Raw genomic sequence first — 24,046 nt, 5'->3', positions numbered from 1 at the left:
CAAATTGAATTTGTATCCACCCATATTTTTTTAAATCCATTTACTATTTCCCTGTTAAATTCTTTTAAAGGCTGAATCTTGTGGAGCAAAGGTTGTCTTTAGAAAAAAACTAATTCAACATGTTCGATTTTACAAAATTATTTTCAAATAGATACTAATCCACATACACAGTTTTTCCAAAGAATATTTATCAGTGTCATTGTCATTTGAACCAAAATGAGGGGCACTCCACAGAGATTTGGAAGGTGAAAAAGAAACAACCAACAATTTCCATGAAGCAATGGTGGGACCAAACAAGGACTTCAGCAAATGGCAGATGTGACAATTTGCCAAGCCTTTCAAAATGTCCTCCTACATATCACCAACTTCAGGGATGTGAGCAAATGGATTCACTGAAATTCCTGAAATTACTGCAGATGTTTTCTCCCTTAGCCGTTCCATTCATTTTGAAAGCCTCTAATCCCCTGTATTAATTCCCTTCCAGTTTGAAATACCTCAAGTAATTGCCTATCTCCTGACCAACTTCTGACTAATCCAGTAAGGAATACGAACTATTCTCAGGTCAATTACTTTGATGTTTAAAAAGTGAAAGTTAATTTTATTTAGTCCAAACAACCAGGGTTTAATTTAAAAATAATATTTCAACTGAGTCAGATAATAATATTTCCTAATGAGTCATTTTCAACCACACTTTATCCTTTGCCACATCTGGGATCATTTATCACATGATTAGTTGATTCACCAACATTCATTTGACCACTGAGCACTGCACTTCCTTGAATGTTGACAATGACTCCACAAACCATTAATATAATCACGTTTATAGCTGACAACACTAAGGCTTAGAGATACTGCACAACATGCCCTAGGTCCCACCTTCAGGAATTAGAAGAATTTTCAATCAAATCAGATACTGTCTTATGCCTGAACCCATTCTGCCACAGTAACGGACTTTTCACCATAGTAAATAACGTTAGACTATGGTCAATACGAACATTTCTGTTAATCAATATAAGGTAACCAACACCATACACTGTTTTGTTACAGTATCTGCATTCTGAAATCTCTCCCTTCTGGCCATATATTGAGGAAATTTTCCCAGCCAGCTCATGGTGGTAGATGTGTGGTTTCTAAGATGACACGAGAACCTACTGCCGCATGGATGGAGAGCCCCCGTGGAAGCAGTTCTCAAGAATCAGAAATGCTCTAACAAAAGGGAGGACTAAAGGAGATGAATTTAATACAGTAACAACAATCACAAAAACGTTATTCCCCAAATGTCACTAGAAGATATGCTAGCTATCTTCTCCTATTCTTCTATTAAACACATACTTCCTTCAACTTTCTTAAACCCAATTCTGGAAATTCTGAGCCTCTTACAGAAAAGATTTGCTTTTTGCTAGGAACAATGCAACAACAGAGCCTTCTCTTTGGCAGGCAGCCTCCTCAAAATATGCCCACTGGACTTCACAGTGAGAGGTTTGGCATCACCTGGGGGCAGGAATTGTACCACCAGCAACTTTCCCTGCCAATCCTTCTACATGACAAAGCACATATGGATGCAAATAAGCTAATCCTTCTTTGGAAGAGTAAACTGCACCTGGCAGTCAGTTTACAGAAGTGCCAGACAGAGAAGATGTGATTGTGAGGTATCTGGGGGATTGCTACAGAGCAGGCTGGGAAAATCCCCACCTGGGATGCCTGAGATAAAACCTAATCACCTGCTGGGATAATTGGCCTCTGAAACAGATACATGCTAATAATAGTATCAAGTCATAGGTTATTAAACTGCTGAAAGGTTAGGGATATTTGCCTATTGATTACAGAATTCCTGAAAATGGCAAAGCCAATAAAGCTCAAATAAATGAATCAAATGAGATTACAAAAAGCAACTGTACATCCTGTTAGGTGACAAAGAAGATATCCAGGGATAGGTTATCCCTTCAAATAATAGCGCAAGGAGAATGTTACTAGAGAACAAGATGGATCTCTATAAAAGCTGAGAAACCCCACCACCACTTCCACCAAATTAACAAAATAATGTTGGAATAGGATATACTTAGGAACAGGAAAATAAGTCTTTAAAAAAATGTGTAAATATATGGTCTAATTCATTTTCCAAAACATGCTCATTTTAAATTCTCTCTACTCTGAATTCTCTAATGACAAGCGGTGGTTTTCTTTTTAATTTTTTTAAATTTTTTATTCATTTATGATAGTCAGAGAGAGAGAGAGGAGAGAGAGAGGCGCAGAGACACAGGCAGAGGGAGAAGCAGGCTCCATGCACCGGGAGCCCGACGTGGGATTCGATCCTGGGTCTCCAGGATCGCGCCCTGGGCCAAAGGCAGGCGCCAAACCGCTGCGCCACCCAGGGATCCCACAAGCGGTAGTTTTAAAATATGTCTGTAATAGTATTGATACTCCTCCTATTGAAAGATGGGAGTTTATCCTCTCTCCTTAATCATTAGTGACTTGCTTATAACCAATGGCATGCAGACTTAATGATGCTGCATGACCTCCAAAGCTAGGCAGCTTCTTTTTTTTTTTTTAAGATTTATTTATTTATTTATGACAGACATAGAGAGAGAGAGGCAGAGACACAGGAGGATGGAGAAGCAGGGTCCATGCTGGGAGACCGACGTGGGACTCGATCCCGGGTCTCCAGGATCGCACCCTGGGCCAAAGGCAGGCGCCAAACCGCTGAGCCACCCAGGGATTCCCAGCTAGGCAGCTTCTATCTGGTTTTTGGGGGACACTCATTCTAGGGAATTCATTTAATAAATGGCTACCGTGAGACCACCATGCCGGAGAAGAGAAGAAAGCTCTTACTCACAACGCCAGCTAAGGTTCTAGCAAACCACCAACTTCAGCTCCCAGTCATGGGAGCGAGCCATCCTGGACACTCTGGGAGTCAAGCCTTCAGAGGACTCCAGTGATAGCCAACATGTGATCACAATCACACAACACACCCCATCAAGAGCTGCCTGGTCAAACCATTTCCAAATTCCTGAGCCATGAGTGTATGAAGCAAATAAAATGATCATTTTTTCACACCACTAAGTCTTGGAGTAACTTATTATGCAAAACATTGTCGACCATTCTCCAAACTTCCAACAAATTATAATTAACATTTTACAATGCCTTTCAATTCACAGAGTATGATCATACAATCTCATTTAATTTTTATGAGTATTATATGAAATATGTAAAATTATCAGGAATTGCAGAAATGTAGACAAGTGCTTAATACCACAACCAGGACTCAGAACCACATCATTTTATTCCCGGCACTCAACCCTGTGCTGACTCTCAAATGGGATAAGATATTTTAAGTGCCTAAAAATTTTATCTATTCAAAAATGCTAGGTGACAATGAAAAAACTATCTCATTGGTCCTTTGTTCGATATTTCCAGATAAACGGTCTCTTCATGTATTTATATGTTCTTATAAAATGTTTAAGATAATAATAAAGCAATTCCTGGAGAGTCTAAATGGCAGCCGATTCTTATATTTCTTTACATTTGTAAATAACATAGTGATTTCTCTGTAATTTTACCTTCAACGTTGTAAGGAACAGACCAGGTTTCAGGAGTGAAATAAAATCGAATTTTAAAAAGGCATGGAGAGACTTCTATTTCATACCAACTCTCTGGATTTCACATCCCAAACGCACACTGGGAATTGATTGGGGTCCTAAAAATTTACAATTTGCTTAATCCTAAAAGAGTTTGCCAAATCTGGCATGTCGTCTAGGTATTTTTAAGTTCCCCCGTATTAAATTTTTACAAAGGATAAATCAACAAAAACACATTTACTTTTTCCTATTAAGGGCACTGATGTGATGCAAAGAAGTATAAACTGTGCTTCCAGCCTTACAAAAGCTTACAGGCTGGTTGGGGCTATTCAGAGATAAATCTGTATGACGTGGCACAAAGTGTACTGAATCAGGAATACGGTTCCCTCTTTACCTAAAAAGGGCGCCATACGGATCAAGAAGGAATACGCTTTGTAAGGCACAAAAATGCTAAGCAAATGTAACACAAAATACACGAACCAATTACCACAGAAAGATTCCATCCGAAACGGAGGCTGGGTCCCCGCTGCTTTTACAAAGTCGTTAAGCTGGATCTTACGGATGATTCCACGGTAAAGGTGACCTAAGCCGTACCTGAGGCGCAGGCCTCGGGTCTGAGCAGAGGCTCCAATGAAGCCGGTTGAAGATCACACACACGCGGCCTCCTCGCGCTTTCCCTCCACAGCACCAGGGACTCCGGGAGGGAGCTTTTACCTGCCGCTGGTGCCCGTTTTTACGTCAGCTGCGCGGTGTACGTCACTGCGCAGTGTATATCACTGCGCGGTTTACGTCAGCTGCCCGGTTTGCGTCACTGCGCGGTTTAGGTCACTGTGCGGTTACGTCACTGCGCAGTTTAGGTCACTGCGCGGTGTACGTCACTGCTAGGTGTACGTCTCTGCACTGTGTATGTCACTGTGCAGTTTACGTCAGCTACGCGGTTTAGGTCTCTGAGCGGTTTACGCCAGCTGCCCAGTTTGCGTCACTGTGTGGTTACGTCACTGCGCGGTGTACATCACTGCGCGGTGTACGTCACTGTGCGGTTACGTCACTGCACGGTTTAGGTCACTGCGCGGTTTAGGTCAGGTGCTGGATTTCCTGTCCTACGCTCCGTTTTACCTCTGGAGCCCAGCCTGGCACCTCGGGCCCTGGTTTCAATTCGGAAGGCCTGGTTTTACGCCTGAGGCCCCCGTTTTTGCGGCTGCCCCCAGGGGACACCTCTGGCCCCCGGTGCCACCGTACTATACATTTGCACACTTGGAAACTACTGTCTGAGGGCCCGGTCTCCGAACAGCCTGAATCTCGGCGCCCACTTAGATTCTCCCCCTCCGCGCCCCCCTTCAGGAACGCCGGCAGGTCTTCTTCCCACGCCCTCAACTACTAGCGGCCGCCAAGAACGGGCTGCTTGGAGCACCAGGGGAGTCCGGAAGACCGCCAGGAGCTCGGCCGGTTCCACCGATGGGTCCAGGGCCCGCGGGAGGCGCTGCGTCAAGGCTGCGGCCGGGGCGGATCTGATCTAACGCAGAGGCCAGGACGACACGGAGTCAAGCGAACTAAAGAACCAGAGGAATAGTCTGTAAACAAAGGAACAGGATAAAACCCCAAGGGGGGGGGGGCTAATGAAATAAATAATAATTTCCCTTTGAAATAAAATTTCATCCAGCATTGATCAGTGTGATGAAGAAACGGAGGCGGCCAACACTGTCGAGCTCAAGAAACACACAAGGAGAAATAAAGTATCAGATACTGAAAAGTACTATCAGAACTACTTGTTAACAGTAATAAAATAGTATTAAAAATAGTATTAAGGGCAGCCCGGGTGGCTCAGTGGTTTAGCGCCGCCTTCAGGCCAGGGCGTGACCCTGGAGACCCTGGATCGAGTCCCATGTCGGGCTCCCTGCATGGCGCCTGCTTCTCTCTGCCTGTGTCTCTGCCTCTGTGTGTGTGTGTGTGTGTGTGTCTCATGAATAAATAAATAAAATCTTTAAAAAAAAACAATAGTATTAAAATACAGCTTTCTCAACCTTAGCACCTAACATTTCGGACTAGACGACCCCCCGTTGTGGGGCCTTCTTGGGCGTGACGGCATGTCTCGCGGATCCCTGGCCTCTGCCCGCTGGATGCCGATATGTCCCCTCCCGTGTGACAAACAGTGTCTCAGGACGTTGCCAAATGTCCCAGGGCGGAGAGAAAAATCCGCCCCCTCCATGTTGGGATCCGCTGCCGCAGCCCCTAGTCGAGAACTTTCAGCTCCAAGCTTGTATCCTCGTACTGAGCCCGGAATATTACACTGTTCGCACCGGACCTGCCCCCTCCTGCCTTTTCAACCTTTGCAACTAGCGATGCCATCCTCTTCGGTATGTGCCCGGTGGTAAAACTCGCCGAGCTGTTTGCCTCAATAACATTCCAAACCCGTATTGTAGGGATTGAAAACGCCGTCGGACCCTGTAAAACGGATGACAGGGTGTCCTGAACTGTTGACATTGTTAAGCAACTCGATGAATAGCGCTTCTAAGCTATTATCCGGAGACCGACGGGAATGCTGTAGACTTTCTCCAAATGAAAGCACTCATCTTCACAGTTATAAAAGATAACCCATTACCATGGCAGGAAATCAAAACTGCAATGAATTTCAAAAGAGAGAAGAATGATGAGGAGGAGGCATAAAGGATTGGTAGAAAATCTCAAGTGAGAACATGCTCGACGCATAAAAATGGGAGGAGGGCGGCTCAGACGGGGAGAGGTCCCACGCCGCCGGTGAACAAGAAGGCGCTTAGAAAACCGGTGGAAATTTGTCAGGAGGGTCCAGCCGGTAGTGTTTAGACAAACCCTTCTCTCCATCACCCAAATCATTTTCAGATTAAGTTGAAACCGTGGCAAAGAAAATCTTTATGTTTGATTCTGGCTACGGAGAAACTCCATTTGGAAGCTGTTAAATAGCTCATGAAATTAAAACTCACACCTGAATAAAACTCTCCATCTTCCTTTATTTGTGCTAAAAAAAAATTTTAGGGCGTATGCCATTGGAGATTTCTGAGCGAGAAACTCCAAAAGCTCCGGGAAATATGTTTAATGAGCATAAGGAGAAATAATTGAGAGATTATGTATTTGTAGCAAATACAAATCGGTTTTCATGAGTTACCTTTTCCACATAATCTTGCAGATTCATAAACTCATTTTTAACAGGGAGTTTACGTGATCCTTTACTTATTATCATCCAAAGTTGATAATAGTTATCTATTTTGCTTGTCTACTAATCTACTATATTAATACAAGTTAAAGAAACAAAGCACAGGACTCTCAAATCAAAAAAACATAATGTCAGGGCAATTGTTCTCTTTATCTTTCTGAAGAATTTATCACACATTTTCCTTTAAGAAGTACAGGTTGGGGAGGCGCCTGGGTGGCTATCACCTTTGGCTCAGGTCATGATGCCAGGGTCCTGGGATCAAACCCCAGGTCAGGCTTCCTGGTCGGGGAGCCTGCTTCTCCCTCTCCCTCTGCCACTCCCCCTGCTTGTTTGTGCACTCGTTTTCTCTCTCTCTCTCTCTCTCTCTCTCTCTCTCTCTCTCTCTCTCTCTTTCTCTCTCTCTGTCAAATAAATAAATAAAATCTTTTTTAAGAAAGAAAGGAAGTACAGGTTGGAAAGGGCACAGGAGTCAGATGCCTTTAAGTACCTCCTCTACCGTTCACCACATACATGATTCTGTTCATTCATTCAACATTTCTGAAAATCAAGTTTCTCATATATAAATTGGGTATGAAAATTCTACACCATTCATAGTGTGAAGATAAAAAGAAATGACATAGGAAAAGTCTTCGCAAACTGTAAAGTTTTTTCAAGTGCTATTTTGTTATCTTGTTATTGAATTAACATAAAATGGGACCACAATATGGTTGAAAACGTTCAAGCAAGCGGATGACCCAAAAGGCCTCAAGGTTCACCACAGTTTGATTAAACTTTAGACAGGCTTCCTCCTGACTCTAGACATTGACCCCCCTTTCCTCAAAGAGTTTTCTTCAGAAAACCTGTAAATTTCTTTCTCTGCCCCTTCGACATGTAAATCTATTTAAAGACTTCTTGCCCAGTCTTCAATCCAGGAATGCCTACAACTAGGAGCTGAGAGCCTCCTTTTGAAATGATAACATCAAGGAGTATCTCCCACTTTCCGCGAGAAGGTAGGAGCCCAACTTCCAGGGTCACTTTGCTCCAAGTAAAATGACCTTCTGTCATGAAGATAAGAGAAAGTTTACTTTTCCTTCTGGCAAGGCCAATTAGCAAACACAAATGGCCTATGATCCCTCCTTACCCCAGCGATTCAAAATTCTCCCAGCCTTTGTTTCAGCAGAGTTATGTTCAACAGCCTTGAATAAAGTTTTCCTTGCCTGCTTAACTGTGACCTGTACTATTCTTGCTTTGATATTTGCATATTTGCAAAAGAATGAAAATATTCTTGGATGCATTTGCCACAAAATTTAGCAAACCCTGGCCCTATCTGTGACTCACATCAGTTTCTAATAGATTGTAACCTCCTGAAGCAGAGGGGCTAATCTGAGGACTGACCACATCTAACAATTGCCTTTTTATACAAGTATTTTAGTTTTACTGGGACACCTGAGTGGCTCAGCAGTTGAGCGTCTTCCTTCGGCTCAGGGCATGATCCCGGAGTTCCAGGATCGAGTCCCGAGTCAGGCTTCCTGTGAGGACCCTGCTTCTCCCTCTGCCTCTGTCTCTGCCTTTCTCTCTGTGTCTCTCATGAATAAATAAATAAAATCTCTTTCTAAAGCAATGTGACATTACTGTTTCAGTACCTGACTCTATTTCAGTATTAAATCAGAATTTAGGGCCACCTGGGTGACTCAGTCATTTAAGCATCTGCCTTCGGTTCAGGTCATGATCCCAGTATCCTGGGAAGGAGCCCTCTGTCAGGCTCCCTGCTCAGGGTGGGGGTGAGGGTGAGGAGTTTGCTTGTCCCTCTCCCTTTGCCCCTCCCCCTGCATGTGCGTGCTCTTGTGTGGACGCGTGCTTCTTTCTCTCTCTCTCTCTCAAATAAATAAATAAAATATTTTAAAAATAAATACCAGAGTTGAACTTTTTGAAGATGGAGCCCTTAACATCCTTCTATAGGTGGTCATTACGGTGACGCCACAAAGCACATTGCAAAATAAATGCATTTCTTTATATTTTAAACCACTTTGTTGAGGTATGATGGACACACCAAAAGCTGTACATATTTAATGCATACAAGTTGATGAGTTTGGACATATATACACCAATGAAACCATCACCACAATCTGTGCCATAAACATGTCCATCGCTTCCAAATGTTTGCTTGCACCCTCTTTACTATTTTGTGTGGTGACAAGAACACTTAATATAAGACCTACCCTCTTAGCAAATTTTAAGTATACAATACAATATTGTTCACTACAAGCACAGTAGAGCTCTAGGACTTACTCATCTTATATAACTGAAACCCTGTTCTCTTAGACTAATACTTCCCTGTGTCCCCTCTCCCTAGTCCCTGGCAACCACCTTTCCACTTGCTGCCGCTATGATGTACATTCTTCATGTAAGTGGTATCACATAATATTTATCCTTCTGTGTTGGGCTTATTTCACTTCATGTAACATCCTTGAGGTCCATCCATGCTGTCACAAATGACAGGCTTTCCTTCTTTTTTAAGACTAAATAGTATTTTTGTTTTATGTATTTACCACATTTTTATTTATCTCTTGATGGACATTTAGGTGGCTTCCATGTCTTAACTATTATGAATAATGTTGCAGTGACCACGAGAGTGTAGATATCTATTCAAGATAATGATTTAATTTATTTAGATATATACACAGGGTGGAATTGCTGGATCATAAGGTAGTTCTATTTTAATGTTTTGAGGAACTGCATTCTGTTTTCCACAGTGACTACACCAGTTTATATTCCCACCAATGGTGCACCACTAGGATTCCCTTTTCCCCAACTTTCATATTTGTTTTTTTCTTTTCTTTTCTTTTCTTTTTAATTAATAGTCACATGAGATGAAAGTTCATTGTGGTTTTGATTTGCATTTTCCTGGTTAGTGACATTGAGCCCCTTTTCCTATATACCTGTGACTGTTTGTATGTCTTCTTTCAAAATAAAAATATATTTCAATATAATTTTACAAAATGATGACTTTTGGAGATGTATTATAGATGGTAAATGTACAATTTTAAGAAATAGCCATATCAAACATCTGTCAATATTAAATATAATTTAAACATAGTTAACTTAGTTCTAAAATGTTTTTTACTGAAAGATTTAGAAAGAATAAATGTAGCACAGAAGCAAGACAAATGAGAAGAGTATTGTGTCTTGGGGGAAAAGCTAGGGAATATAAAATTTCTCTCTTAAAATCCTCCAATGACTTAAAGTATAGAGTAAATCACCTTACCAGACCTAAACTTTGGCAAAAACTAGAGCAGATCAAATTTCTCCCCTTACTTGCTTTGCATTTGTTCCTACATCCCTGATACTCAGTATCTTCTCATGAATGGAGAGGAACTACTACTCCCTGCATCTAAGAACCTGAAGTATCCAAATCTCTTAATATAATTACTAATGCCTTCATTTACATAATAGGGTTTGCATATGGGTAATGCAATCATTGTGTCACATCCAAACCCAAAAGCCCTATGAAATCTCCTTACTTCCCAATCTGATTAGTACTCTACATTTTTCAAAGCAAGTACATGTCTATTATCTTTATTATCATTAGCAGTGAGTTACATATTTTTATTACTAAGTTCACTTTATTTGCGAGAAACTTTGATGCTAATGGAGTTTATCTTTATAGCTTTATGAGATGTAATTAATATACAAAGCCTCCACATATTTAATATATGCAATTAGATGCTGAGAGTTTAAATATCTTACTTGTGTGTCAGGACAGGACTTTAAAAAGATTGGAAGCCCAGGGCATTGTTGGGTGGCTCAGCCAGTTAAGCGTCTGACTTTTGGTTTCAGCTCAGGTCATGATCTCAGGGTCCTGAGATCGAGCCCATAGCAGGGTCCATGCTGGGCATGGAGGCTGCTTAAGATTTTTTCTCTCCCTCTCCCTCTGCTTCTCTTCCCTCTCTAAGAATGAAAAAGAAAGAGAGGAAAGCAGGCAGGCAGGCAGGCAGGTAGACCTTAAGCCCATTTCTCTGTCAGATGATCAGATTCCCAGGAATGATAGAAGCAATTTTTGATTCTGCACACCCTGCATATTCCCAGAAGGACTTTAGGACCAGAATCCACCCAAAGTGATGAAAGATGCACATGACATCCCCAAGACAACTGAGAGGGTTAGCTTAAGGTTTTATCTGAATTCCCCAGCACAGCAGGTGAGCACATAGAACAAACTGAGAATGGCCATTGCTTCTCTATATAGTCATAGGAACATAAAGGCCAGAGGGGCAGAATGGCCTCTTCTAGGCCCCGGGGTGAGCTTCTTGAAAAACCTGCCTAAGGAGATTCTCCTCACAGACAGGGTGTGTTATTAGCTGACAAGCATTGTTCCAGGAATTTCAAGGCCATGAGAATTGATCTCCAAAAGGCAGGATGCTGCTGAGTCTCCAACCTGGGATAGCCATCACCATGCAGTTACATCTTTTCATTTTTCACTTACATTAAAGGCATCTGCATCCTCTGCCTGTGTCTATTGATACTTCGTTGTCAATCACACTCTCCCTTGAGAAAAACATACAGAGAATCACAGAAACTAATAAGTGGTAGATTTGGTGTTAAGAAATTCCAATTGCATATCCAATACTCTTCTACTGTCTGCTTAATATTTAAAGGAATCTTATAAGACAAACCTAAATCACAAAACGGATCCCAAAGTTTTTAAGCAAAAAGAATAAATGCTCTAAAGTTGTTGGGGGAGATCTGTCTCTGATTAGGATGTGGAATGGTGCACAAGACCGTCATTCCCATGGTAACAACAAGGAAAAAAAAAACACTTTTCTATAAAGCTATCAAAGAACAGTGGATGGATGGAAAAGAGGAAAAAAAAAAAAAGCCTTAATGAGCTAAATTCCAGAGAGAGACGACCAAAGAGCTGCAGATGCTTCCACACCTAGCGGCAAATTCCAATCTGACTGCAGATCCGGGGAAGAGCACACTTGTCATAGATGGAAGCAGGAGGTGTGAGGAGAAACCAGCCATGCTTCAGCAACAGTGAAGCCAGCAAAAGAAGGTGGAATCTGTAATAGCTCAAAGAGTAAAATTATTGTTCAGGCCAACATCTTCCCCATCCCCACCCTCCACTCCGTTTATCTCCTAGAAATCGTTCTGAGAAAGTAGCAGAAATCGTTGTGAGGACAGGGCTAAAAGGACAAACAAAATTTTAGCCATTTCATGGTACTCAGATCCCAGGGCCCTGCAAAATTTGAATCCATACAGGAATCATAACCATCTAAGCTAAAAATCAAACCTCGTCAAGTTCAAATCCTGAGGGGATCAAAGCAATTTATTTGTCCCTCATATGTAGCAACAGTAGTAAGGAAAGTTGGGGATTGAGCTGAGGGGCAAAGTTAAATCCCCTAAGTCATATTTGAAATCAGACATAAACTAACTGCAGTCCTGGCCCAATTCGAAGTAAATGGAATCTAAAGGAACAGACCCCGGCCTGGCCACCTGACTGAGGAAAGTTCTTGTGCCCTGTGGGAAAAAAGAAAAGAAGAACAAATATCGTATTTCACTGTTCTTCAATGACTGGTAGAGAATAAAAATTTATAAAATATGTAAAGTAGGTAAATTGAATCCATAATGAATAAAAGTAAATTCCATAAAGGCAGACCTACTAATGACTCTGTTACTGAAATCTGCAAAAACTTTATTCTATTTTTTTAAGGAGGCTCCATACCCAGCATGGAACCCAACAGGGGCCTGAACTCACCACCCTGAGACCAAGACCTGAGCTAAGATCAAGAGTCAGATGCCTAACCAACTGAGATATCCAGGCACCCTTGAAATCTGCAAAGATTTTAAGACAATTATTTTAAATACATTGATCAAAAAAATGAATAGGTTAAATAATGGTGGATTTTACAAGAGATCTGTAAACTAAAAAATAAATAAAATTCAAGTTATCAAACTGAAAAGAAATGAAGTTTTTTAAAAAAGTAATTGAATCCCACTGGAGACTGAGTCAGTCTCTACCTGGACCTCTTCATGGGGGCCACTCCCCAGAACTGCGTGGTCTTCCTCACAGAAGGGTGGCTGGGTGCCAATAACAACCATCCCAAGAGACGGGAAATAGAAGCTGCCAGCTTCTGTTGTCAAGCAGGCAGAGAACCCAGCTTCGACAGTGGAGAGGTACACCTCACTTCTCAGTGGGAGGAGTGTCATAATTAGGGGAGCACTATTAAATCCACCACAGCCAGAGAATGATAAACCGTGGTATATTCATAGATATAATGTATTTCTACTTAGCAATAAAAGGGAAGGGTATTAATATACACAACACGGATATTTCAAAAACATAACATTCAGTGAAAGAATTCGGACTCAAAGGAGGAGTAAGTACTGAATCACTCTGCTTAGATGGAGTTTAAGAACAATTAAAAATAAATGCATAAAATGACAGAAATCAGAAGAGTGGCTGCCTCTGGACGAGCAATGGATGGAAATAGGGCATACAGGAACTTTGGAGAGGGTGAGATATTCCGTGTCTTCATTTTCATTTTGATTTCGTAGGCTTATACATGTGTCAAAACTTACTAGATGGTACACTTAGGATTTGTGCATTTTACTATATATAAGCTAGACCACTACGGAACTGATCAAGACACAAATAAAAAATCATTGAAACCCAAGCTATTGTGTAGTTATGAATTGAATACTGATTTGAACAAACCTGCTATAAAAAATAAAACTAGGACATTTGGAAATATTTTATGATGTTTATGGTATTTGGTGAGAGAAAATTTATTGACCTATAAAGACCAAGATAGTTAGCTGAAAAAAGTATATTGTAAAACAATGTGTGGAGTATGATATTGTACTGTTAAAAAATACCTTACAGAGGATTTTTAGGGCAATGAAAATACTCTGTAGGATACAATCATGGTGGTCCCAAGTCACTGTACATTTGTCCCATAGAATGCTCAGCTAGAGTGAACCCTTGTGTAAACTGTGGGCTTCGGGTAATATGATGTGTCAGTGCAGGTTCATCAATTGTAATAACTGTTCATATTCCCATGGGGGATGTTGATAGTGAAGGAGGTTATACATGTGTTGGGAAAGGGGATATATGTGAAATCTTTGTCTTCCTCTCAATCCTTCTGTGAACCTAAAACTGCTCTAAAAAATAAAGTCTTAAATATGTATATAATATCCCTCATATATATTCATAGGAAAAGTACAGGTGCATATGCTCCAGGGTGTTACTGTGGTAATCTCTCTGCCATGGGAACGCATGTTTTTATTCTATATTTTTGTTTGCATGCAATTTTCTAATCTTGTACAATGCACAAGTACTGTTTCTATGATAAAAGTTTGTATGGGGACGCCTGGGTGGCTCATTGGTGAAGTGTCTGCCTTTGGCTCAGGGCATGACCCTGGGTCCTGGGATTGAGTCCCACATTGGGCTCTCTGCATGGAGCCTGCTTCTCCCTCTGCCTATGTCTCTGCCTCTCTCTCTCCCTGTCTCTCATGAATAAATAAAATCTTTAAGAAAAAATAAAGTTTGTATGAATCATTTGCATGTTTTGGTGGGAAAACAGTGCTAAAAAATCATTTCGGCCCCCCTCCAAATATGTCATTTTTACCAAATGTTAATTCAATTAAAACATATTATATATAGATAGTATCTAATAGAAGGTTGAATAGAGTATAACAACAGGTGACCTGTGTTCTAATCACTGTGGTTCACGCCTGTGTTTAATCTTCACTATCTCACAGGAAAGGAACCACTACAGATAAGGAGCGTGAGGCTCAACACAGTCACCATACTGGCAAAAATCAGAGTCTCCACTCTTCCTTACTCTTGACTATGTATCACTCATGGAGCTAGTGCTATACTTCCATCATCTTCTTCATCCTCAAAGCACTTTTTTTTTTCTTGAGATTGCAGAGGTTCAGAGGGTAAAGCTGGGGATTCAAAGAAGTAACTCGCCCAAGATCACACAGCCAGCCCGTGGCACAGTCGTAATTGGAAAGCCTGCATGTCTGTTATCAACCAGCAAACGCCACACTGAATCCCTGGTGCTACGAGCAGCATTTTTATGTAAAGCTCTAGCAGAGACTATAACCCCATGCTTCTACTGCACAATTTATAAAATACCCTGACCTGATAAGAGAAATGATATTTATGTAGGGTTTGTTGAAGGAAATGAGCCCATTCATTTCTTTTAAATCTAGAATTAAAGCCTGAGCATCAGAACATTGCAGATTCAGAACATATTAAGTTGGCCTTGGTGCTTATTAAAGGATGAGCCAAGAAAACATCCCATGAATCCCACAAATGTGTTTGCAGTAGAGAAATCCCTTGTCTCTCACTATCTGATTCATAAGGTGAAGCTCCCAATGAGAACTAGCCTTTAAAATTAGGTAGGGGAGTGGGGGGAGGCAGGGAGCATTCCTGGGTGGCTCAGTGGGTTGGGCGTTTGGGCGTCTGACTCTTGGTTTCGGCTTAGGTCATGATCTCATGGGTTATGGGATCCAGCCCCACAATGGGCTCCTGCCTCAGGGGGAGTCTGCGTGAAAGATTCTCTCCCTCTACCCCTCCCACTGCCTCCACACCCCCCATCTCCACTCATGGATGTACCCGCCTACTATCTCTCTCTCTCAAAATAAATAAGTCAATCTTATTAATTAATTAATTAATTAATTAATTAATTAATTAATTAAAGTGCTAGATGAAACATTTCTTGGGAAACTTCCTTGGCATTTATTTTATTTTTAATTTTAAAAATACTTAAATAGTACTTGCTTTGTGCCAACCACTGTTCTAAATGCTTTACTAATACTAGCACATTTGATTCAATCCTCGTCGCATGCCTATACAAAGAAGCTACTTCTATCATCCACATTCAACTTATGCAGAAACTGAGCTACAGAGTAATGAGTTCATTTGCTCAAAGTCATACAGTTAATAAGTACCTTTTTTTTTTCTTTACTTACACTAGTCTCTTTGCAAATGAATATGTTTTCTTTCTTACTGGGCTTGCTAGGGGGTTCAGAGGCAGAATTTTTACCTGTCTCCAGCAGCTCTGGACGATTCTTTCACCAGTAAACATGCATTTTGTTTTCCTTTGTAGTTCTGATATCATAGTATATTTTGCATTCTCTTTGTTCCTGGATGGATAGACACAGGAATAAAAATAAGGGTGGAGCCAATGACTGAGATCTAGACAAAAGCGTAATTATGTCTGCAATCCCTATATGCTAGAACAAGTACTCTGTGGCACTAAATCAAGGCAAAGGAATGATTTCTGTAATTGAAGGATTAGTAGAAGTTCAAACTAAATCAGATTATGAAACAAAAATATGAATGAAGCTAATTTACACAAGAGACCAAAAGCGTTTAGACAAATGGGAGGAGAATGGTAGTGTCTTTTTTTAATCTGAGCAAATTCAATGGGATTAGAAGACAAGGCAAGAGTATGTACAGGAGCTTGTCATGACACTACAGGAGCTTGTCATGACACTGCTCAGAGAGTCTCTCCTTAAAGTGATTTTTCTCGTATGGAGTCCAGAAAGGCAATAAATTTAACATGGCCCAAGAAAGCATTCAGGAGCCCAGGTATATAAACCACCTGCTAGAACACAGTAATACTAAGAAATGCCTGTTCTTGCCTTTTGTTGCAGATAAGATCCTTCACTGGTGACAGATTTTCATTTGTAACCATTCACAGCCGATTCCAATTTAGCACTGAAGTGAAAGTTTAGCTTTGCAGCTGAACCAAAGCTGCTCCACGTAGCAAAATATTTTTCAACTTTGTTTCTATAATATTCCCTTTGTCAGGAAAGTGATGAGAACTGCTTGTGGGCCATGGATGGCTTCTGTGAAAATAAACACCTGTGTATTTGGATGCTATTTCTTTATAAAGATGCTTTCATGGATCGTTCTTCTGGAAATCATGGGAAAGCTACTGCCAACATTATGACATCAACATAGAAGTTGAGAAGCCAGTAAACCTCTCCCTGGCCATAAGAGCCACATTCACAGGACAAAGGTGTCCAGGGACACCTGTGTGTTTTCATTGGCTACGATAATAAATACCAGGGACTGAGTGGCTTAAACATCAGATATTTATTTTCTCACAATCCTAGGAGCTGGACATCCAAGCTCTAGGTACTGGCAGGGTTGGTTTCTTCTGAGGCCCTTCTCCTTGGCTTGAAGCTGGCCACCTCTCCCTGTGTCTTCATGTGATCTTCTCTCCATTTGTGCCTGTTTCCTAATTTCTTCTTCTTCTTACAAGGGCACCAGTCATATGGGATTAGGATCTACCCTAATAACTTCATTTTAATTAATCACCTTTTTAAAGACCCTATCTCTAAAGACAGTCACATTCTGAAATACTGGGGTTAGGACTTTCAGCACATGAATCTGGGTACATAATTCAGCTCATAGCATTGTATCCAGGCCCTCCCACCTCCTCACACTTCTCTACCATAATTCTGAGAAGATTGGCTATTTTGGGACCGAGACATCAATCACAGCAGCCCCATTTCTCAGAAGCCACATCAATGACTTCAAAAGCTGATGATTTTCTGCCTAAAGTCATTTGAACAGGCTTACAGAGAGAAGGATTTCAACTACAAAATAAATTAGGATCTCAGGTTTTTAAACGTTTGTGTGACATAAATGTGAAATGAGAAGATACCCCAGACTAGAATCGGAATAATAGGAGTAAAAGTGACATTTTAATTTCTGAAACCCTGTGTAGGCATTTTAGCAAGAGCCAAGGGAAAGGAGATGAGAAGTGAGAAAAGGAGCCACAATTCCCCAAGAGAAGTTAAAACACATTGAATATACACTATAACCCAAAATTTCCATGGCAACACTCTCATCAAGATCAGAGAATCAAGAGGAAGTTGGGAAGGGCAGATTACATATACATCAATGCAGTCTTCCTAATAGTCAAAGAAGATGCTGTGGGGGGAGTTGACATGGTCTATGAATGAGTCAGGAAGCAGCTTATTAGCTTCCCTATACTCTCTGCGTGCTCTGGACATTGGCCATATTCTCACAGTTTGTACAGTTTGAGCCACAATAGCTCAATCTCCTGAAATATGAGGTTGCATTTCACTAAAGCCAGGTTTTTCTGGGGATACTCACAGCATGTTAGAGCTGACGAAAGACAGCACATTCATCAAAATCAGAGTCTTCTAGGTGGTCCCAGTAGTGTTGGTAGATTGCTCAGAATGGGGTCTGTAGTCCAAAAGTTTGGAGTACACACATTTTGCATTGTCTTATCTTTTTATCTTGTTTGTTGAGACTCATGGTTGCTAACATGTAGTTATAGTTTGAATAACCCAAAGGTGTATGCAACTTTTTAGAACTTCCTTGACCCCAGGAGCACTGTTAGGAAGATGATTCTTAGGACATGCACACCTTGAGACATGCAGATGGAGTCCAACTGCCTCATTTTATAGATTAAGAAACAGAGACACAATACTGAAACCATTTTTCCAGGGGCAGGCCCCAAACTGGGACATAAATATCCTAATTCTAGAGTCCTTTCTTTATGCCTTTGAACTTCTTCCTAATGAGTACTGGTCTCTGGACTTGGAGAGAGGGACGTGAAGATATCTATTCAGAAAATCTCAATCTTCAAGTTGGAACAAAACTTTTTACATAACTGATAAATTTAACCCTCATAAATATGCACCAAATACTACATAAAAATTTGGATTTGGCTCATAATTGGGATATTCAAATAAAGAAAAGTTGTCTTATAAATTGAACAAATTTAAATTCTCACATTGAAAAAACACTTCCACAGATTAACATAGTCTAGTCACCGTATATAATTATAGAAGTTCAGAACTGTGAGGGCACACATGGACAAAGGAAACCCATGGAAAACACAAAATGCTCAGTCATAATATCTATCTCCTTGTTTCCTGTCCACTTACAATTTTAACTTCACTTTTTCTTCCCCTAAGAATAGGATTGCCAGGTCAAATACAAGATGCCCAGTTAAATCTGAATATTGGAGAAACAATACATTGATTTTTAAAATAAGTAGCTCTCATATATTATATAAAATATGCTGTATTTTTGGTTTTTTAAAATCTGGCAATTCTGCCAACAAAGGATGTTCACACTTTGGGAAAAGGCCTTTGGGTCAGGAGTAGGTGAAAAGTTTATTACAAAGCCAAGGAAAGGGTGGTCATCATTCAACAATGGAAGCTCAATTCTAAAATGTAAACTCAAGTAGAGAAGATGAGAAACGAAGGGATAATCTCATAGTTTACATCACATTTTCTACATTCTCAACCAGGGCCTCAATGAAAACTAGCAAATGTAAGCCTGTGTTTTAAAAGGTAAGTTTGGAAAAAAAAATTAAAAATTAAAAAATTAAAAATTAAAAAAATTTAAAAAAGGTAAGTTTGGGGGTACCTGGATGCTTCAGTTGGTCAAGCGTTTCACTCTTGATTTTGGCTCAAGTCATGATCTCAGGGTCATGACTTCAGAGTTGTGGGATAGAGCCCACTGTCAGGCTCCATGCTCAGCCAGGAGTCTGCTTAAGATTCTCTCCCTTTACCCCCCCCCACACTCTTTATCTCTCTAAAATAAATAATTAAATATTTTAAAAAATAAATAAATGGTAAGTTTGTATCTGCATCATAGCACACAAAAATAGTTTAGGAATAGGCATAACCCATTTATGGATTAGTATCTCTGTATCTAATTAAAACTGTTTAATTTGGAGATCCCTGGGTGGCTCAGTGGTTTAGTGCCTGCCTTCTGCCCAGGGCATGATCTTGGAGACCCGGGATTGAGTTCTACATTGGGCTTCCATGGAGCCTGCTTCTCCCTTTGCCTATGTCTCTGCCTCTCTCTCTCTCTCTCTCTCTCTCTCTCTCTCTCTCAAATAAATAAATAAAACCTTTAAAAAATAAATAAAATAAAACTGTTTAATTTATGTCTATTCCAGACTCCAGACTATGGTATCAGTACTGAGCCTGGCACACGTTAGCATTCCATAAACATTGTTGAACCAGTGAATAAACAAAGCCAGCTCCCATTCATGTTTATGTTGGCACCTCTGGCGAAAATTAGAGAAAGGAAACTAAAATGTTTTCATGTCCCAGACAGGTAATGTAAGAAATGGCCAATTGGGAGACATGAAGGAAGAGCTGGGTATGTGGCAAACTGTACAATGCTTGCCTCTCACTTGTCTGCAAATGCTGTTCAAGATGAACTACATAGAGGGGAGAAAAAACATGAAGCTGAACAACACAATTAATAAACATTTACCAAGGGTAGTAAATATCCAGAATTGAAAAGGTCTTGGTATTGGGGCACCTGAGTGGCTCAGTGGTTGAGCGTCTACCTTTGGCTCAGGTCATGATCGCAGGGTCCTGGGATCAAGTCCTGCATCGGGCTCCCTGAAGGAAGCCTGCTTCTCCCTCTCCCTCTGCCTCTCTCTGTGTATCTCTTGTGAATAAATAAATGAAATCTCTTTAAAAAAAAAAGAGAGAAAAGATCGTGGCATCAAAGGAAGTATATCAGTGTGGAAACAGATACCAGAACCGAATATGGGAAGGTTTGGCTTGAAAGCTCAGCCAATTTTCAAGGCAAGCAAGAGGTCCATCAAAGGGCTTGCACCCATGATGAAGCCACCACACTGAACCAAGTTTGATGTACCTACTAAACTGATGGCAAACCTAATGGCACACAGTTTTCAGATGTTGCCATATCAGTTCACTATATCCCTTTATCTCCCTTTCATACCCTATAACCTCAAAATTTGATTCTCTGATCCCAGGACAAATTCTCCCCAATATGGGAACATATTATTAGTATATACATTTTATCCTAATTGTTACTGATTTCACAAACAGTTAATATGCAACATATTTCCAAATACATAAGGCCACAAATAAAATCTTGCTTCCATGCATTTAACTTAACCTTTTAATTTTCCCCATTTTAACAAAAGATGCTTTTCTTCCAACACATTACATCTTTACCTGTTTCTTGACCATTCTTCTCTCATAATTCATATCAGGCACCATCCCCTTTATAAAACTGATATTAATTTTTCTTCTTAATTAAAATACATTTTAAAATATCATCCCTTTCAACATCCACTATGGTGGTAGTTAATATGATGTTAACCAAATGAGATCATAGGACATACAAATTTTTTATGCTCAGTATATGGCACTATAAATTTGCATGCATATTATGACAGCTTTTCCTGTTTGGGTGTGGCCATAAACTCAAAGATTTTTTTATGGACGCACCACATGCTCATTGACTGGTCATTACTTTTCATGTTCAACTTATTACTAGTGGGTCATTAGGATTACTCCAAAATCAGATCCTATTTTTTTCAATACCACAATATTTTAAAAATTCTACTAACATTATGAAAACAACAAAATTATCTAGGTTACGCTGTTTCTTTCTATCCCAAGGTTTAGAATCAATTCTCTTTAAAGGAGCATTGATTTCTATCACTGAAGAATAATATAAAGGTCTGGTGAGACTGTTTCTTATTTTAAGATTTTATTTATTTATTCATGAGAGACAGAGAGAGAGGGGCGGGGGGGGCACAGACACAGGCAGAGGGAGAAGCAGGCTCCATTCAGGGAGCCTGGTGCGGGACTCGATCTCGGGTCTCCAGGATCACGCCCTGGGCTGAAGGCTGCGGTAAACCGCTGAGCCACCCAGGCTGCCGGAGACTGTTTCACTTGGACAGTATCTGGACTGAAGGTGACAACAGAGGTATCTTATCTTGACCTTTTTTGGTGACTGAGCAGGAGACTTTTTACAAAGGGATCAGATTTGCCCTCCCACCTTAATTCCATCCATGCTAACTTTACCTGTTTTAAATTATCAGTTTAAAAATCAACTTCTTTCACTGCTTTACCTATTTTCTTTTTCTAATGGCATCTTAGTAACAATGATGCCTCCTATTGTCATACCAACATGCATTTAAATTATCATGTTTATATCAAGTATTGGAAACTATAATTATTGTTGTTTGTATAATTGTCATGTGTTTTCTTATTTTGTTCCTTCAACTCAAGATGTGTGGCTTTTTTTTTAAGATTTTATTTATTTATTTAGAGAGAGGGAGGGAGAGCATGAGCAAGGGGAGGGATAGTGAGGAGAAAGAGAATCTCAAGCAGGTTCCCTGCTGAGTACAGAGCCAGCGGCGGGCCTCTATCTCAAGACCCTGAGATTGGGCAGCCTGGGTGGCTCAGTGGTTTAGCGCCTGCTTTTGACCCAGGGCATGATCCTAGAGACCTGGGATCAAGTCCCACGTCGGGTTCCCTGCGTGGAGGCTACTTCTCCCTCTGCCTGTGTCTCTGCCTCTCTCTCTCTCTGTATCTCATGAATAAATAAATATATTTTTTTAAAGACTCTGAGATCATGACCTGAGCTGAAATCAAGAGTCAGACCTTAGCTGACTGAGCCACCCAGGTGCCCCAAGATGTGTGGCTTTTGCACCAGGTTTGGGTTGTCCTTATCTGTATCTACTTACATGAGCGCCAACAGGTTAAAAGGAAATACATTTTATTCTTACCCAAAAGGAAGCATTGAAAATTTGAGGGCATATGTGACTATTTTTATTTTAATAAAATAAATTTCCCTCCTGATCTTATCAGGATAATCAAATTTAACTTTATTTTTCCTGTTATCATAAGCACTAAGGATATGCAGAATCTATGACTGATATGAATCTGCATACTCTTAACTCTCATGATAAATTGGCTACTATTTCTCCTACAGGTGAACTTTGAACCACTATAAATAAGTTAGGGTATATTAAAGCCCACTGTGTCGCTCAGTTCCTATCGGCCAGCACTGTTTCATGGCTGCAGGGGTGGGGGTGGGCGGGAGGTGCAGGGATGTGAGTAGGAGTGGAGCTCACTTTCCAGGAAGCTTTCCCACTTCTGTTTGCCTTGTCAGGCAGACAGCAGCACAGACCTTTCTCTCTGCCCCATACCCACCACCACTGAGGGCTAGGCCCACCTTGAAAGGGGTGAAGTAAATCGGGTGGGGAGAACCGATAGTCAAAAATATATTGCTAAAATAAGTTGAAAACAAGTAGCAACCTTCATTCCAGAAACAGGTACCTGAAATACTTATCTGAACTGTTTCATTATAGGCCTTCTCTGCTGAGTGATTAAATATGAGACTTGTAGGTACCATATCATTCAAGATGGACCTGTGTCCCCAATCAAAAAGCAACAAATTCCAAATAACAGCAGCACCACAATATGAATTAATGGTGTGCATAAATGCAAAGCCAAGTTTCAGTGTACCTTAGCTAGCCAGGTACATCAAGGCACATGAAGAATCAGACCTTCAAGAATGTGGCATGATAATTCCCTCTTTGCTGACTTAATGCCCTTACTACTTTCCTTTTTTATTTCTGTTTTCTTTGTATTATTACATCAGGGGAAATATAGTCATTTTCCATGGAATTTAGAACCAGCTAAATCCAGTAATAGCATGACAAGATTTATATTGAATCTAGATTGTCTTTTTTAAAATAAACTTGACGTGTAACATTATGTAAGTTTACAGCGTATGGCACATTGCTTTAATACTCTTATTGAAATGGAAAAACAGGGGCACCTGGGTGGCTCAGTGGTTCAGTATCTGCCTTTGGCTCAGGTCAGGGTTCTGGGATGGCGTCTGACATCAGGCTCCCGGAGGAGCCTCTGCCTATGTCTCTCTCTCTCTCTCTATCTATCTCTATCTATCTATCTATCTATCTCTATCTCTGTGTGTGTGTCTCTCATGAATAAATAAAATCTTTAAATTTTTTTATTTTAATTAAATCAATTTTATAAAGGAAAAACAAAAGACCCAGTGCAAGCCAACTGAGTGTAGGGATGTCCTCAACCAATATTTTCTTTTTTCTTAAGGGAGAGAGAAAGAGCACACAAGAGTGAGGAGGGTGGGCAGAGAGAGAGGGAGACAGAAAATCTTAAGTAAGCTCCACTGCCCCTGAGCAAGGCTCCATCTAACGACCCTGAGATCATGACCTGAGCCCAAATCAAGAGTCTGATGCTTAACCGTCTGAGCCACCCGGTGCCCCTCCCACCAGTCTTTTTAGGGTACACCTCTGTCAGCTTAAATCATGCCAGGAGCAGAAACCAAGTCAGGGGTAGGCTTGAGGGATGAGCCTCTGATAGACAATGAGGGAGGGAGCAGGAAAAGGTAGGGAGGGAGCAGGTAAAGGTAGGGAGTGCCTTCAGACAGTACTGTGGAATGATGCCTGCAAAACAAAAGAGAAAAGGAAGGAGTGAG

At 40.7% G+C, this 24,046-nt stretch overlaps 1 long non-coding RNA gene across 1 annotated transcript in view; it reads right to left on the bottom strand.

Annotated features, from left to right (window-relative positions):
* The window catches only part of LOC129496633 (uncharacterized), a 35,888-nt gene extending 20,038 nt beyond the window's left edge, over window positions 1-15,850 (bottom strand). Inside the window, exons 1-2 of the long non-coding RNA XR_008661823.1 lie at window positions 15,795-15,850; window positions 11,222-11,283 (exon numbers count right to left, since the gene is read on the bottom strand). This is a non-coding gene — a long non-coding RNA (uncharacterized LOC129496633). The remainder of the gene's footprint in view (window positions 1-11,221; window positions 11,284-15,794) is intronic.
* Between the last annotated feature and the right edge of the window lie 8,196 nt (window positions 15,851-24,046).

Source organism: Nyctereutes procyonoides, unplaced genomic scaffold (genome assembly GCF_905146905.1).
Source record: "Nyctereutes procyonoides isolate TBG_1078 unplaced genomic scaffold, NYPRO_anot_genome, whole genome shotgun sequence".
NCBI classification, from domain to species: Eukaryota; Metazoa; Chordata; class Mammalia; order Carnivora; family Canidae; genus Nyctereutes; species Nyctereutes procyonoides.
This window is presented reverse-complemented; position numbering and strand designations above follow the sequence as displayed.